Below are 19,491 nucleotides of genomic sequence, written 5' to 3' on the forward strand. Positions count from 1 at the left end.
AAATATGCACACTTTTGTAGATTATCACATCCATTTAAATCCAGTACAATTTCTATTGCATTTATGGAAACAATTCAGAAGCTACATGGAAACCCAAAGATTATTGTAAGTGACAGAGATCCCATTTTCACTGGAAATTTTTGGACAGAATTATTTTCTTGTCTTCGTAATTAGTTAGCTCATAGATCATCTTATCATCCTTAATCTGATGGGCAAACTGAGATAGTAGACAAATGTTTGGAAGGATACCTTTGTTGCTTTGCATTTGATAAACAAACTCAATGTGTCAATTGGTTGCCTCTGGCTGAATGGTGGTATAACACTTCCTTCCATACAACAAAAAAAATGACCCCATTTATGGCACTTTATGGATATCAGCCACCAGTCATCACATCATATTTAAGAGAAAATTCTAAGGTTCAAGCAGTGGAACATCACATCGAACATCAACAACAAGTCCTCCAGCTCTTAAAGGATAACCTCATGTTGGCACAGAATAGAATGAAACGACATGCATATCAACATCACAGCGAAAGAAGTTTTGATCTAGGTGATTGGGTATTCCTACGGCTACAACCATATAAGCAAATGTCCCTCAAGCATGCTAAGAAGGATAATAAATTATCACCAAAGTATTATGGTCTGTACAAGGTGTTGCAAAAGATTGGTACTATGGCATACAAATTGGAGCTTCCTGCAACTTCTCAATTGCACCCAGTTTTCCATGTTTCATGTTTAAAGAAGGTTATAGGAGACAAGCTCCTAGTTCAAACAATATTGCTAGAACTTGATGAGGAAGGAAAAATTATATTGGAACCGGAAGCAGTCACAAAAACAAGAACTCGACACCTACGAAATCGATCAATTTCGGAGTATCTTATCAAGTGGAAGAACTTATCCACTGAAGATTCCACATGGGAGGATGACAATTTTATACAGAAGCATCCAAAACTACTCAAGCACTGAAGACAACACTTATTTGAAGGCGAGGGGCATGTTGGGTCCCTATAATACTAGATATTACCCCATTACTATTGTAGTTGCATCCCTTATTAATATTGTTGTGCCCCTATTATCCCGATATTGTTATTATTGTGCCCAATAAAATCCCTCTATTGTTATTTTCGTGGCTTTATATTATTATTGTTAGGTCGGCTGGGTTATATTGTGACTCCTTAGACTCCTATATATAGAAAATAGGTTTTGTCATTTGAATCATCCAAGAATTGTTCATTTATGTAATGTAAAGGAGGTTTCCCCCTCGAAGAGGCTGAATTCTAAGGGGTTGATCTATCTTTTCTATCTTTTCTTGAGCTGGCTTCATAACACCTAGGGAAGGAGTTTTATTAATTTTCAGAGGAAATTAACTAAATAATGGGTTTTGGAAGGTCCCACTTACTTGTTTGAAAATGTTTGAATCTCTATATTGAATTTTGAAGCTGTTACTTCCCTCCTTATTCCTCCAAAACAAAAGCGGAAAAATTTTGCGAGAAGCATAGCAGAAAAGCAACAAATTGATGGAAGCAACATCTTTTTATAAAACTCAAAATTTTGATGGTTGCGGAAAGTATCACAATGGAAGAGAGGAGCTCTTGAAATATTGGAAGGATAGAATGAAGTTTCAAAATGCTTTGATTTCTCCTTTATAACTGAAAAACACAATTTTGGCTTGATGAAAACATGACATCATGTGCACTTTTGAGAACATGACTATTTACTGATTTGACATGCAACATAATTTTTTCAAAAGGAAATGTAACTTTTTTTCAATTTATTCCCTAATTTTATAACTCCCATGATGGCGACCAAAATGATGACATGACTCCCTTGTCTACTTTTGATGACTGATATAACGATGATAATGAAAGGTGAATCGTAGACCATGACCTATATGATGACACATTAACTCTTTTGATGACCTAGAATAGGGGATGATGACATGACCATGATGGGTGATGGTGAACTTGAACAAGTGGAGGGAGTAGCAATGATCCCTAGACAAATGAATTTCGGACCCTTTGACAAGTAGGAGAGATGTCAAATTTTATTTGAAAAAAATATAATAACTTGACGTAAGACTCTATAAACAACATGAAAGAGTAAATTTGATCACTAGAACTAATGGACACTAACACTATTAGTATATGGAACATTGTGCTAGAAAACAAGCCATCATTGTATATGATGTATTTCAATTCTAATTGATCAATATATTTTTTTAACTTACAAAAAAAATATTATTTACATTTACATAAATTTCACATCTATATGCATACATTTTTTTTTCAATTTAGTAAAACCATGCGAATATAAACATAAACACATATGATTGGAATATTTTTTGATATATTTTATAATTACATCATTAGATGTTCACTATGAGAAGAAATTACCTCTAACTCCCTTGTCATCCCTTTGCACCATTGGATTATATGTTAGACGATTGAAAGTTGTTCATCTGTTCGACTAGGCGAAGGTAGTTGGACCTTCAGTTTTAGATCTTATTTAGGTATTCCATGACACTGAAGGAAATGGTTTGGATTGAAAAGGATATGCATTATATTTTCTTTGGCATTGTTGAGATGGCAAGTGTGACAGAAAAGTTATCTGTGTAATATGTGTTCAAATATACCCTCACATTTTAACTGACATCAAACTACTCCAAGCGGGCCAAGAAGAAGACGAAATGGGAGGAAACAAAAGTCGTATTAGAACCCATAGCCCCAAAAGGAACTAAAATATTCCTCACAGAAAACGTTATGAGGAGAAAGTTATGTTCACATATAGGCACCTCACTCTACTCACCAGGCTTCTGGTCCGAAAATTATCTATAGACGCGAGGTTTGTATCTTCATGCTTTCTTCTCATTTTTTGAGTTTTCATATATTTTTAGTGAAGTTGTTTTCACTCAGTCACTCACTACTACGAATTTTAATGAGTGAACAATAGGTTAGGTTTCTAATTATTTATTTATTTCATTTTAATAGAAAGTCTATTATGGAATAAATTGTGGTTTTCGACATATTTCTCCTTGTGATTTCATACGAAAACCATGAGGTTTGGTAAATTTAGGGCTTATCTGTTTAGAGATGCCCTCACATTTTAACTAGCATCATGTTGCTCCAAGGGGCCTCGTAAGGAGGTGAAATGGGAGGAAATAGGAGGGAGGCAAGGAATGCATATTCTAAGAAAAAACCAAACCCCTCCTCACAGAAAATGTTAGGAGGAGCTAGATATGTTCACATACAGTGATCCCACTCTCCCTGTAGGATTTTTGGTTCAAACATTATCTCTAGACACAAGGTTTGTATCTTCATGTTTTCTTCAAATTTTCCAAGTTTTCATATATTTGTAATGAGGTTCTCTTTAAGGGCAATTACCAAATATTGTGCAAAATCAATGGTTTTTTCATAGGAAGCCTATCTTAATTTACTAGCTTCATCAAATGACCCTAATTATAAAACGACTTTAAGAAGCATGTGTTGTGTGTTGCTTTTCTTGAAGTTTTCATTTTCAAAACTTTCATGGGTTTTTCCGGTTCTATTGCCAAAGTGACTTAATAGTTTTGTCAATACATGAATGGATTATAGGCTCCATATGGTCTAAAATTCAAATCATTGAAAAAAAAAAAGCATAAGGTTTTCACTTTTTTTGTTGCATAGAGACATTGATAATAGAACTGGGCTGAAATTTATTTTTATTCGAAAGTTTTTATTTATGATCGTATTTTATATTAGAAACACATAATTTGGTATTCAATTTGGTTTTAAGACATGCTATGAGTAGAATCTTGGTCAAAACATGCTTACATTTAAGATAATATTCCAGGAGATCTTTAAGATAATATTCTAGGAGATCTTTCATAGGGACACATTTGTAATCACGCCATAACCACGGAATTGTGTAGCCTCAATAACTCAACCATATTTTTTTGTCACCATGTCTCCACTCTTCATATTTGTTTGTCTTATCATATTCCACAGTTCTTTCGTACATGTATAGTTTTGGGCCAATGTAAATGATCTTGATCTTAAGTACCATTGATCTTGATCTTCAGTGCTTTTTATTTTGTCTACCCTCAAAGAGACATGATTGAACCATCATTATACATTCGTACCCTGGCACCTGAATTTTATTGACACTTTGTTTTTGGGAAAAATCGAAAAGGGTTCCATAAAACTGAAGATTCAGCTCTTGAATTAGCACACTTAACAGACACATACTATATGAAAATAAGTGGTGTTGGATTTGTGAACAAAAATTCTTCCACCTTACTTCTAGACTGCCCCCCTGACTTGCACCGTCAAAATACTGAGTAATGTCCATATATTGTCAAGGCCTAACTGGGGTTCTTTGATTTCTTCGTATTCTTGTATTCTATGCAAAATTTATCAGTGAGTTCTACATACACCTTAGTCGGGATCGCTTTATCCCGAGAAATGCTTAATATGCATTTCCAGCAAATTACATAAATCAAGATACGTGGAAGAAAACCATATCTTTGGTAGTTGAATTCTATATACCTAAACATATTTTCTTCTTTATTTATTTATTATTCTATATCAAATAAAATGATGCAGCGTCAAGAGTCATACAAATATCATTGCCTTCATGGTTTCTGGTGTGATTTTGGTGTCCACTTTATCAGTCTCAACTATATCAAGTAGCACATCCACAAAATATTGAACCTACTATGTCTCTGGATTTGCTGGTGTTGGGGCATTCGAGGGCAAAATATTGAACCTACTATGTCTTCTATTATTTTCTCTATGAATGCACCAAAATTTTTTCTAGCTTTCTCCATGCGTCGTTTAATACCTTGCAAGTCAGGACTGTTGGAATGGTAATTCCAACTGCAGGTCGCAACACCGTGCAGGCGGACGTGGACAATACGGCAGCAACCCAAAACCGCCAGCACAAAACCACAAACCCGCTCAGGCATATCGCACCGCTTTTGCATAAAGGTGGTTTCCGTATTGTTGGACTCCGATAAACTATGAAGGCGACGCGTGTCACCCGCATGACATAAGCCAACGTCAAATATCGCGAGTTATCATTGGTGCATCTTACCTGGTCCGATATCAATCTCCGCCGTCCGATCTCCTCGCGCGTCCTCAGCCGTCGATCTCTGAAGGTGCATACGGGCCTGCAGCGAATTAAATTTGCGTGGAGTAAAAGACTATTGGTTGACCGCCGGATGGATGAACTTATGGTTTTTAATGTTGTTCGTATTGTTTGGTGGAGGCCCGTTTTAAATGGTTATGGGCACATACGTTTTATATTTTTTATATGTTTTATATATATTATGTAAGCCCGCAGGTGGTCATTGTAAGGTGCATTTTTTATGAGTAATTGTGCCTGCGCACGGTGAGGGGGCGTAATATTTTTGGTATGTATGTTTTATGTAAAACATTATGTTGAGCCCTCACGCATAAGTGTAGTGAAAAGTCAATGCGTGGTAGTTTTTAGAGTTGTGGTGCCTGCGCGGTATTTTTCATGGAAATGTTTTGATGTATTGTGCCTGCGCATGTAGAAAGGTTTTAGTGTGTGAGTGTGGTGGCTGCGCTCGGTGCGCATGTAATTTTTTTTTGTTTTAAACGCACAGCAGTGCGAGAGCTCATGGAATTGTAATGAACGCACAACAGTGCGGAAATCATTTTAAAACAAAGATGTATTGTATTGCTTGCTCATCGCAAAAGCAAGAGGTAGCTTGAAGCTGTTTTGTAACACCCACAGCAGTGGAAGACCAGAAATGAAGGAGACAGTTTCTCCAGTGAATCGTTCTCTGCACAGAGGATGAAGTTTGTAACAGTTTTTGTTTTAAGCAATAGAAAATGTTTTTATGGCTGTGTAATACTCTGTTCTGAGTAATTTTATTTAAAAGCTTCCCTGTGCATAAAGATCCTGAGGCAGAGAAACAGAGCATTACCTCTGTGTGTTTGAATGTTTGGTTTTTGGTATTTTCTCCATTAAAAAAATACCCAACAGTGGTATCGGAGCTAGTCTAGGCTCTTTGAAGACTCAAAGATGCTGAAGGAAGGACTCTTGTTGCAGCAGTGAAGGCTCTCCAGCAATGTGAAGCCACAGCCAAAGGGATTCAGGTATTTCTTAAAGTTTTTGTGTTACTGTTAAAGGAACAATCAGTGATTTAAAAGAAAACACAGTCAAGTATTTAAAGCCTAGATAAGAATGACAAGGTCAAAGAAGAAAGCCTCCAAGCCTACTAAAAATGTGTCTCCCTCCTCTACTAAACTAGAAGGCAATCCATTTGAATACATTTTATTTGAAACCCCAAAGTTTGATGGAAACTTTGATGTATGGGAAATAATGATGAGGGCTTTCCTAATGTCTGAGGGGATTGAAGTCTGGGAGTCAGTGATTGATGACAGCAAGATGGATAAAGAATCCATGGAGTATGATGCACAAGCAACAAAGACTATCTTGGATGGACTCCCTGATTCAGTGAAGAGGAACTTAGGAAAATACACATCAGCAAAGGATATATGGGACAGACTGCATGACCTTCATGCAAAGGGAGCACTGACCATGACAATGAGTCAAGAAGAACCCATCATAGAAGCTGAGAATGAAAAGCTTGACCTCATCAAGCTTCAGATAAGAGAAAGGGATGAAGAGCTTGCCAAGCTTAAGAAGGAACTTGATGAAAGCAAAAGGAAACATCATGAAGAAGTCATATCCATGACAAATCAGCTGAATGAAGCAAAGAAGCAGGCAGATGCCTTGACAAGTCAACTTGAACAAAGGCACATGAGAGTGAATAAGCTTGTGGAAGAGATTGGACAATACAAGGTAGAGGTCTCCTCCCTTAAGTCTGAACTACAAGAAGCCAGGAAGCAGGCACAAGGAGCTGAAAAGAAAATGAAGAGCAGTCAAGCAAAAGATGAAGAAATCTCCAAAATGAAGACAGATATTATCTCCTTCAAAATAGTAGCAGCTGAAGCTACTCGTAGCAAGGAAGAAACTGAGGGACAACTAGCAAAGAAAAATAATGACTGTGAAAAGTTAGAAGAAGAGATTGTCCTCCTTAGGAAGAAGGTTGAAGGGATGAACAAGATCATGAAGAGCTCTCAAGCTTTGAATGACATGCTCAGCTATCACAGATCTCCATCTGATAAATCAGGACTTGGGTATGTAGGTGAACACTCAAACAAGGATGAGGATGCTTTAAGCAAAGGAGATGTGAAGAAGCCAAAAAGAGATGGTGATGCTCCTAGTTCCAGCAAAGGCAAGGAGAAAAATGAAGGCTGCAATAGAAGAAATCCTGCTCCAAGCAGAAAACCAGCTCCAAGAAGAAATGTAGCTGATGTCAAAAAGGCAAGAGGCAATGGTGATCATCAAAGGATCTCAAGGCAGCAAGACTTCAGAAGTACATCAAGAAAACCTCCATCTCCCAGGTACCAAAGTTCATTTTATGGTTATTGTTATGCTTGCTCAAACTTTGGTCATATGGCAAAAGACTGTAGAGCAGTTTATAAAGATAGATGTTGTGGTCCCCGACAATCTCCAAGAAATAATTTCACAAGAAGAAATCATGAATTCTTATTCATGAATAAAGTTGAATGCTTCAAGTGTCATAACATTGGGCATATGGCACGTGATTGTAACTTAACATGGGATCTTACACAAGCTAGACCCATGCAAAAGAAGAAAGTTACACAAGTATGGAGAAGGAAGGAAAGGCAATCTGAAACCCCCTTGAACTCCCCAACTGATCTAAGTCTCTTTTGAGAAAACTTTGCTGAAAGAAGATAAAGCATACACTAAAGGGGAGCTTGTAATTTTTTTATTTGATGAACTGTATTAACAGTCATTTGTTGATGGAGGATGTATTGCAGCGCAACAGTTGCAAATGAAATCTTTGTTAATCCCTCTGAAAGGTAATGTGCAACAGTGATGAAATCAGCAATGTTTTTGCTTTGTTTTTATGCAATATGCACAGAAATGCATAAAGAAGAAAAGATGGCAGCGCTGAAATGTAAAGAGCAGCAGCGAGATAAGAGAAAAATGCAAAGCATGGAGACCCTCACAGCAGTGGGAATATAGAACATAAGACAACAATTTTGAAATTTTTTTTTGGAGCACATGGATTAGAATGAACAGCAGTTTAAAATTTTTTTTGTGGTGCACATGCATTGAAATGCATAGAAATGGAATGTAGTTTTCCTTTTATGTAAAGTGAGAGAATATACTCACAGCAGAGTGAGTATAATACACAACAGATGGAAATGTTTTGTATTGGGAATGAAAATGCAAAGCAGAAGAAAATGAGAAGAAGGCAAAACGCGGCAGAGCGTAAATGCCCAGTGGCTGAGAATGCAATGAAATTTTTTTCCACACAGCAGTGAAAAACGTAATGTTTTTTTTGTATGCAATGCAACATGCAAAGAAATGCATAAAGAAAAACAGGGACAGTAGATTTTTAATGCACATGGATGAATGAGAATGTGTATGGCAGCAGAAAAATGAAAGGAATTGCACAGCAGTGCATTGTGTAATTAAAAAAAATGAAACTGAAGATTGTGTGAAGCAAGGGTGTAAAAAGTAACAACCCGTGTTATTTTTTTTGTCTGGAGAATGAAGTGCCAAGAGTATGGGCACAGCAGTATGATGAAACAAAAGGCAGCGATAGTGCAAATTGCAGAGGCAACGCAGCAGCAAATAAAAACCCAGGGATGACAGTCTATGGTTATGGGTATGGACAGCAGTAAATGTGAAAAATGCAGCAGCAAGAAGTTTTGAACAGCAGCACATGCAAAAGAAATTTTCCTTACAGCAGTAAAGGTAAATGTAATGAATTTGTTGTTCATTGAATTGAAATGCAATATATGCAACAGCAGTGAGTGTAAGAAATGTTTACACACAGCAGTGTAAATTTGTAAGTTGGGACAGTGTAATTGTTCCAGAAAAGACAGAGTATTTTGTCTTTGAAAAGTGCACAAGCAGTGCAGGTGTAGACACAGCAGTGTGGGGTAGACACAGTAAAGAAGATGGCACAACAGTGCAGCAGAGAATATGCAGCAGCATAAAAGAACATTGTAATAAGTTTGCACACACAACAGTGCAATGATTGTTTGTTTTGGAACTGCATTTGAAGCAGTCATTTGGTGAATCCCTCTGTTGAGAGGAAGATGATCTTTAGCATTGTTTGGTAAATCCCTCTGTTAATGAGGAAGGTGCTTTTCAGCACAGTCATTTGGTGAAACCCTCTATTAAAGAGGAAGGTGCTCTTTAGCACATTGTAATGGTGAATCCCTCTGTCATGAGTAAGGTGCTCTTAAGCACAGTTTCAGGTTAATCCCTCTATTAAGAGGAAGACAACTTTGTTTGTTTATGAACTGCATCAGAAGCAGTTGGTGAATCCCTCTATATGAGGAAGATGTCTTTGTAACAACAGTGTTGGTGAATCCCTCCATGAGAGGAAGTGCTTGGGTAAGATTGAATGCCCAGCAGTTGAAATTAAAGGGGAGTGTTGGAATGGTAATTCCAACTGCAGGTCGCAACACCGTGCAGGCGGCCGTGGACAATACGGCAGCAACCCAAAACCGCTAGCACAAAACCACAAACCCACTCAGGCATATCGCACCGCTTTTGCATAAAGGTGGTTTCCGTATTGTTGGGCTCCGATAAACTATGAAGGCGACGCGTGTCACCCGCATGACATAAGCCAACGTCAAATATCGCGAGTTATCGTTGGTGCATCTTACCTGGTCCGATATCAATCTCCGCCGTCCGATCTCCTCGGGCATCCTCAGCCGTCGATCTCTGAAGGTGCATACGGGCCTGCAGCGAATTAAATTTGCGTGGAGTAAAAGACTATTGGTTGACCGCCGGATGGATGAACTTATGGTTTTTAATGTTGTTCGTATTGTTTGGTGGAGGCCCGTTTTAAATGGTTATGGGCACATACGTTTTATTTTTTTTATATGTTTTATATATATTATGTAAGCCCGCAGGTGGTTGTCGCAAGGTGCATTTTTTTATGAGTAAATTGTGCCTGCGCACGGTGAGGGGGCGTAATATTTTTGGTATGTATGTTTTATGTAAAACATTATGTTGAGCCCTCACGCATAAGTGTAGTGAAAAGTCAATGCGTGGTAGTTTTTAGAGCTGTGGTGCCTGCGCGGTATTTTTCATGGAAATGTTTTGATGTATTGTGCCGGCGCACGCAGAAAGGTTTTAGTGTGTGAGTGTGGTGGCTGCGCTCGGTGCACATGTAATTTTTTTTTTGTTTTAAACGCACAGCAGTGCGAGAGCTCATGGAATTGTAATGAACGCACAACAGTGGGGAAATCATTTTAAAACAAAGATGTATTGTATTGCTTGTTTATCGAAAAAACAAGAGGTAGCTTGAAGCTGTTTTGTAACACCCACAGCAGTGGAAGACCAGAAATGAAGGAGACAGTTTCTCCAGTGAATCCCTCTCTGCACAGAGGATGAAGTTTGTAACAGTTTTTGTTTTAAGCAATAGAAAATGTTTTTATGGATGTGTAATACTCTGTTCTGAGTAATTTTATTTAAAAGCTTCCCTGTGCATAAAGATCCTGAGGCAGAGAAACAGAGCATTACCTCTGTGTGTTTGAATGTTTGGTTTTTGGTATTTTCTCCATTAAAAAAATACCCAACAAGGACAATCCAAATATGGAATGAAGACTTCAACACTAAATGCTCCCTCGGTAGTTCCAGCCTCTAATACGAAGTCCCCGAATCCCTTGCCATCGCTCCGTCGGTAGTTCCAGCCTCTAATACGACGTCCCCGAATACCTTGCCATCGGCACCCAAATATTGGTCAGAAAATTTTTTGCTTGCTAGTATTCACCAAATTATGTTGGACGTGACGGTTGAAAAAGCCTTGCTCACATTCGCAGCCATGGTGCCACTCTAACTCTCCTCACAAACGGAATGGATCGTGACACACAACTCTTCCTCTCGCACATTCTTGAAAGAAACAATTCATTTGGCAGTGAGCAGTTATGTTACGCATACCTTTCTTATTTGCTTCCAATAGTCTCCATATGGAGCGAAGATAACACACTCGAAATCATAGGCGGAGTATTTTCCTGCAGTTGTTGCAGGTTAGGTAACAAAGATGAATTCATGGGTTTTGAGAAAGTGTTGGGCGATCTCAGAGGAAGAAACGACCACAGTAGGAACAGAGCCCAAGTGCACGAAGATGATGGGGACATATTTGTCAGTGAGGTATTTGAGAGCACGATGAATAGGAAGCCTCAATTGTTGAAGATTTCTAATAATAAGCCACGGGTAACGCCTTGGAGGAAATATCCTTCTGTTTCCTTTTCCCTTTTATAGTATCCAATACACAAATTTCAGAATCCCGAGTCTCATAGGTGTAATAGACTGAGAGTTCAAACCAACTCATGAAAATACATATCTGACTATTTCTCGTTCCTAGTAAGTGAATTGATTACAAAATTGGTTCGAAATTGAGTAAGAAATTACAAATTTGAATGGTGAATTCTCCATGATAAAAAAATAATTCTGAATCTAAACTCATTTATCCATTTAAAATCAACTTGTGACACAAAGTACGTGACTGAGTTAAAGAACTGGCTCGAAATTTAATAAAAGTTCACAAATTTTCATTGCTAATTCTCCAAAATTAAACTGATCAAAATATTCCAAAGACCTTTATGTATTTAAAATCAACTTGTGGAAATGTAGTTACCTTATAAGTGAATTGGCCACAGACATAGTGAAAAGCCCTATGCTATTACAAAGTTGCGTGAGAAAACTATGGGGGGTAAAGAAGCCCAAGGATTCTCCAGATTTGAAAGGAACTGCACGCATTTTCAGCTTTAATGGACATGCCAGGCCACTTACTTCAAGACGGGGATAAGCCAACTGTGATCTTCAATCAAACGAGTGCATACCGTTTTCTAGAAGTGGTCACAATTCACTTGAATCCAAATTAATATGTTTGTTAGTAGTAACTATTTACAAATTTGTACACAAACTCATTGAAAATGATGTCATTGCAGTAAAATAATTAGAAGAAAATAATATCCACTTAGCAACATACACTGGGTGCATATTGTTGGTCTTTTGCGTTGAATCAATATGCATCCATCGACATTATACATTTAACGCACTGTTATTAATGTAAGTTGGTTTGAAATTTTAAATTTGGGTTAACCTGTTTTTTTTAATCTATTTTATTTTATGTCATTTTATTCTCATTGTAATATTTGGTAACTGGTTAGAGTATATCCAATAACACATAATCCTAATATACTAATAATTTACTTCTTGGCAAGATTTGAGACTCCAGGAGGGTGTTGGAGTCTTATAATAAGAATATATGAATTAGCAAAACCAGAGACTCCAAAAAGGTAGAGAAGGGACTTTGAAACTAGGTTGGGAGTTGTCCCACCACAAGAACAAAAAAAGTGAAAATCATAGCTACGAGATTTGAAACAGTTGAGGAAATGGTTTTATTGGCCATAAGATACATGGCACTCGAGATGGTACTTTCTTTATTACCATCATTTTGTTGTGGGGGTTGAATAAAATTGACACTAATCCTTTTCCTTATTTGGTTCAAATTTCCCTGTATTCCAAACCTTTTCCCTTAAATTTTGCAAAATACTTATCATAAAAAAAGTGAAAATCATAGCTACGAGATTTGAAACAGTTGAGGAAATGGTTTTATTGGCCATAAGATACATGGCACTCGAGATGGTACTTTCTTTATTACCATCATTTTGTTGTGGGGGTTGAATAAAATTGACACTAATCCTTTTCCTTATTTGGTTCAAATTTCCCTGTATTCCAAACCTTTTCCCTTAAATTTTGCAAAATACTTATCATATTTCTTAATATTTTTGAATCACAACATTTTAAAACATATTTTTGTGTAAATTCACAACATACAAATTTAAAATAAAATAGTCCTGAAGAACTAAATTTATTAGTGAAACTATGATAAAGAACAACTTGCTTTGGTGCAGCCTCTCTTGCATTCATTTCTTTGAAACTAAGCTGAGGAAAAAACTAATCACAATTATGGAAAAAGTTTGAGGCGTTTTCAAAAAATCCTTGGTTTTGGAATAGTGACAATTGACCTCTGCTACTAGTTAATCTACAATTTAACCATTGGACAATTTATAATTAGATAAATTAAATTTTACATGTAAAATTTATGGTTTAAATTTTTTGTTTGAATTTTTTTTTTATCATCACCTTTGATATTGCAAAAACTTTTATCTAACATCAAATACATTTAAAATTGAAAAAACAAGTCAAATTCCTGGAATCAAAATATTTTTTTATAATTTTTTATTTAAAATATGTTTTTGAGTGTATAAAAAGTTTTAGTTATCTCAAAAATATTTCATTGTTTGATAGCACTTTCTTCTCGACATCAATAAGCAAGAAAGAACTGGTTGAAATTGCACAACAGTTAGATGTGAAGTAAAAACATGTTTATAATTATACTAGTTCCTTATTCACTGGGTTTTGAGCATAATACTGAATTCAGGTGGATCTTCTTTTCGCAGTTGAAGTGTTGTCGCTATAATATCCTCCCTCTTTATTTATGATGTTCGTGGTTCTATTCACTTTGATAAATACAGTGATGATTACCTTTTAATGAGTTTATTGAGAAGCATGATGTAGAGTTTTTTTATACCATTGAAGTTTAAATTTTTCATGAATCTGTAGCAGTTTGAACCTAAGATTTGTTTTCTTTGACATGGTCATGGTCGGTATTATGCGGTTGACATTGGGAATGATGTATCGACGTCTTCTTTAATCTGGTTATATTAACATTTGGATGAGTTATTGGTGAATACTTGTTTCTTAATTTTTTGACTCATGTCTTTTGTGCACATTCACAATAAATAAATGTAAAAGGTAAGGGTCTTGAGTAACTAGATGGATTACTGAAATTATGATAAAAAACAACTTTCTTTGATGCAATCTCCCTTGAAATCATTTCTTAGATGAAAAGATAAGGAAAAAAATAATTACAATTATGGGAAAAAAATATGAGGAGGCTTCTGCAAATCCTTAGTTTTGGAATAGTGGCCATTGACTTATGCAACTAGTAAACCTGTAATTTAATTAGTCAACAATTTATAATTACATAAATTAAATGGATACCTGGAAAATTTATAATTTCATTTTTTTTAATCAGTAACCTTTGATATTTCAAACCTTTTATTCAACATCAAATAGGTTTAAAATTGAAAAAAAGTTTCACAAAACATCAAATTCGAGGCCAGGAATCAACGCAATGAATTATTAGCTAATAATGAGTTTGTTCGTAAGCATGATGCAGATTTTTTGTATACCATATAAGTTTAAGTTTATCATGCATCTGTGGTTGTTTGAGCATAAGTATGTGTTCTTTGCCATTGTCATGGTTTGGGTTATGCTGGTGATGTTGGGAATGTGGTATGGATGTATTTTTTTAATTGGTTATGTTAACATCTTGTGAATGAATAGTGAAGACTTATCATGCTTATTACTATCAACACGTCATCCATATGTTTCTACAGTTTAAACTTTAAATGTGTCATTTCGTTCGAGTTTAATGATTTATACAATTTTTTTTTCAATTTTTTAAATTCTTCTCTTATGATCATGGAGTAAATGCTTTACAATCTAGTTTATTGCCATTTTAATTGACAACCAAGAAAACAATTTAGGATGTATCAAAAGCTCATATATTCCAGAGTTTCAATTTTTGAAATTCTTTTGTTATAATTAGGGAGTAAATTATTTACAATCTAGTTTATTACCAATTTAATTACATGTGGAACATTGACAACCAAGGAAACAATTTAATATATATCAAAAGCATATACATTCTAGAGTCAAAGGACCCTAAACACAAAATAAAACCATTTCCAGATCCACCATAGTCTACAAATATCAAACTTCATACTTTTTTACTGTCAAATTTGAATACAATTCACATTTCCTTAACTGTCAAATTTAGAAAAACACCCAATAAAATATCAAAATCTATTACAGGTTAAGCTCCAAATTCCATAGTAAACCCAAGATAGAATCAACACATCAGGAAAGAAACTAGCATAATTAAAAAATAATGAGACTTTATGCTTACATTATAAGTAAAGAATCACCATCATTTACATCCTATTTGGATACTAAGTTTTCCATTTTTTTTTTTTAAATGAATCAAATTCGTTTTTACATCCAGGTGGAATAGTACTTAAGAGTATTTTCCTTGAAATGAATCCGAATCGTTTTTATATCCCATTTGGTTACTAAAACAATATTTTCTATAAAAGGATTCAAATTCCTGTTATTTTCTATAAAAGGATTCAAATTCGTTTTTATACTAATGCTAGATTGAGATGAGGTTAGAAGAATTTTCGCAAGGAGGATACCGAAGGATTTGTGGACTCAAACTTCAACTTAATTCCTAAATAATTCTCAAATTTAATCACCGCATCTAATTGTTAATAAGTGGAAAAAGAAATATCCTAAAATAAACATAGGTGATATCAAAACTGATGTTTTTCAATTAAATATCAAGGCCAAGGAAACGACACCCTCCGTAATAAAAAAAAAATTGTTAATGTGAACTTATAGTGTGTTTAGGTGACTTAAAGCTTCTTAGCCACACCGAGGTCTTTAAGTGAAAAAATCATCTTTATTATACCATATACTTGAAATTGTTAATGCTAAATATTAGATCACGCTTTCAGTATAATTTGCCAGAATTGCCTAACCAACTAATGTATATATGATGTGTTCAATAGGTTTATTAAATACATGGCATTGTAAATCAACATTTTATGAGTGTGCTTTGGCTAGTTAATTGGATTTCATAGAAAACTTAAATTTAACTATAAGTGACTTTTATGTCTCAAATCTGTGAAAAGAATGATTTTTAAGTTCTAAATGTGTAAAATAATGTTGAAAAGGTATGAAAATCATGGGGATCCAATTTAAGGATGATGGCACAAATTCAATCCGTTTGTATGGTTTATTGTATATTAATGTAGAATTTATAATATATTTTAAAAGATCAATAGAGACAATTAAAATGGAAAGTGCAATAATCTAGTCTTTTGCCTATAAGAAATCTTTGAAATCTTCCTTACTCTGGACAAACCGATCTTGAAAATGAAACCCATACATAGTGTTGGACCTCCCAGGTATTTTAGTGTAGATAGAAAACCACCCTAAAAATTCAATACTCATGATCACAAAAAGATAATTGTAACAACATGCGGGAATTGCTAGAAAAATGACTCAAAATGCACAACCATATTCTTGCATCCCTTTTAAAAAAAACTATTATCCATTCCATTGTGAGTTAATGCTGATATGAGATTACTTGTGCTAGGACATATTTGATCTAAATCATTTACTTATAACAGAATCTTAATGAAGAGGATTTTCATAAATCCTTTGGAGCTAAGGTGTTGTGCATTACCTTCATTTTGAACATATCCTTGGCTTTGGATGGAATCTCCCTTAAACATAACATATGATGAAAAATAAATGTGAGCAAAGAAACTAAATTGCATAACAATTTTATTTTTTTCTTATGTGCTATTGTTTCCATTCCTATGCCTTACTATGTTTTCTTTGCAACATGTGGTTCAATTACTAGTTTATATATATATATATATATGGCTAGTCTAACTTTTCATATATGACTAGTCTAACTTATATATGAAATAACTTTCTTTCACTGAATTGTGTTGATACAATTTCAAGCAAAATTGTGATTATTTTGTTATTTTAAATATTTAACATGGAAATGGATTCTACACGTCGAAAAACGCATAGGCAGTCAAAATCTAAACAACTCATAATCATATTTTGAAAAATATCTATGAAATTTCGTTAAAATTAACAAGAAAAAATACCCCAAAAAAATATTCACACTATGAATTAAACCATATATATATATATATATATATATATATATATATATATATAAATATAAAATATATATATATATAATATTATATTAGAACATTATAATTATGAATTAAATTTTTATTCATTTATTTAAACATTATAGTCATGAGTATATTATATAAATGTGTGTCTAAAAAATTATATATATAATTTTATACATAAAAATATCCATTACAATAACTGAAATTAAATTTATTTACTATTTTATTACTTATTATTTTTATAATTTAATTCAAGTAATAATAATAAGTTTTAAATTTTAATTTATTTAAATTATTTTTAAAAACATATATAAACCATTCTTTTTAAATTATTTAATTTAATATTCTTTAAAATTATATTTGAATTAATAATTGATATTTGGTTTATTGGAAAAACCTATAATAGATAAAGTAACCATTTTTAATTTTTTTTCTCACGAGTAATAGAATATAGTGCTTGTGTCTTATTCATACGACACTTGTATTTACAAGTTAAGCTGCAGTTTGGACAACAAATTTTTTAGTGCTTAATATTTCATTTACACAACTATTGCAAGATACCGAAATAGCAATTAAACATAATAAAGAAAAAAAAAATGGAAAACAAAACAAAATATAATAACTTTCAAAAGCTAAATTAGTGAGGAAAAATGGATAGTTTATTTCATTATAAAGGAGGAAATATTTCCGATGTTGTGCACACTGCAATTGCTAATTAATCTAGAAACAAACATGCCATAAATGATCAGCACAGACCCACGTGTCCATAATATTGATGGTTGAAGGAACTAATTACCTTCGTAATTATATCCCTTAAATGGAAGTGATATTGACGAAACTGTTTGGAAAGGTGCATCTGCGTAAAAGGAGAGGCCGTTATAGTCACAATTCACGATCAGTCAAATCGATTAATAAAATACACCGAACAAAACGTGCATCTGCATAAAAGGATAGGCCGTTAAAATGACAATTCACGATCAGTCAAATCGATTAATAAATAAGCCCAACAGAAGGTGTACCACAGCATATAGCGGAGACAAACTTCCATATCATTCCTAACTTTTGCTTTAGGTACTAAAGGAAGGTAATCAACTCTGGCCCAGATTTATTTGTATGAGAGAAAATCACTTTACCCATCCGAGGATTACGGGATATAATTGCATCCTTTTAAGGTCTGGGACGTGATTCTACAGTAATAACCGACATAACTGCTCTTTAATAAAAAGAAATTAAAGAAGATGAATTGAAATTTATAACTGCGTATATTGCCATGAATATGAACTGAAATTTATTTGTGTGATGAATAAGTCTTGTCATGATTAAAATCAAAATTACTGATTTCATTGAGCGCCACGAAATAACTTGTTCATAGATACTTTTGATAGCGAGTACAACGGCCCATATCTTTTCTAACCGCATATCTTCACTTTGATGGACACCTTTATTTAAAAAGCAAAATCCCTTACCCATCTGCGGATCATGGGATGCAATTGGATCCCTTTAAGCTGTGGGACCTGTTTCTATAGTAATAACGGTAATAACGGACATAACTGCTGTCTAATAAAATATTGCAAAGAATATCAATTCATGCTTATTTGTCTCACCAGGAAGTCTTATCATGATCACCACTATGTATTATCATGTTTAATTGACTGAACACTAAAGTCTAATCATGATCAAATCAAAGATTACTGCTTTTGTCGACCGTCAAAATAGGGATAAAATTATTCCTAAAAGAATCTTTCCTTTTCTCGCTTGAGCTTTTCTCATGAGAAAATTTTAATTTCTGCAAACTTATCTCCGTAACGGAGTTCAGTTACTTTATTTCAATTAGTTTATTTTATTCAATATAACAGGTTAATTTTCCCTACATTATCTTTGAATCGCATATTTTTAGTGCGATTCCTTTTGTCATTCATTGCTCGGTAAAGTTGCATTTTCATGTGAAACCCGTTTTCGAATGATGTAGACGATGTGGGGTTGTACGTTTTCTATTGTTTTTTATACATTAGATAAGTATTGTTTTTTATATATTAGATAAGTATAGATTAGCATTTTTACTGTTGTAAAATTTTGTATGTTGTATTGTAGATGATAAAGTTCGTAAAATAATGTGTTTGATATATATATTGAGTATTAAAGTCGTTTTATTAACTTTAGTTTATGTATTTCTTAAAAGTGTTTGGTTATTTTTTATAGAGTAATAATTTATCTTTTTCTATGGTAAATTTGTTTTTAATTAGATCTCTATGTCCAAGATTCTTGAACTGAAAAATAATTGTAATACCCTGGCTTCCCGGTTATATTATGATGGTTTTCACAAGTTATACTAATATAATTTAGCAAAACAATGACACAAAGCACAAAATAAAATAGCACTCATGAGTTTCTGCGGTAAAAGCCATTACAATTTTTCAAGGAAACCTCAACCAGCAAGGTAAAGCGATATTATCATGGTAGAAAAATTACAATTAGGCTTATTCAGATGACCTCTTCATGTCTTCGAATCATAAGTGAATTACGCATCATTACAATAGTTGAGTAACTATCTTTTAAGTCCATAAAA

This window comes from Pinus tabuliformis, chromosome 6 (genome assembly GCF_031772625.1).
Source record: "Pinus tabuliformis cultivar Carrire ecotype Pingquan chromosome 6, CPIR1, whole genome shotgun sequence".
Taxonomy (NCBI): Eukaryota; Viridiplantae; Streptophyta; class Pinopsida; order Pinales; family Pinaceae; genus Pinus; species Pinus tabuliformis.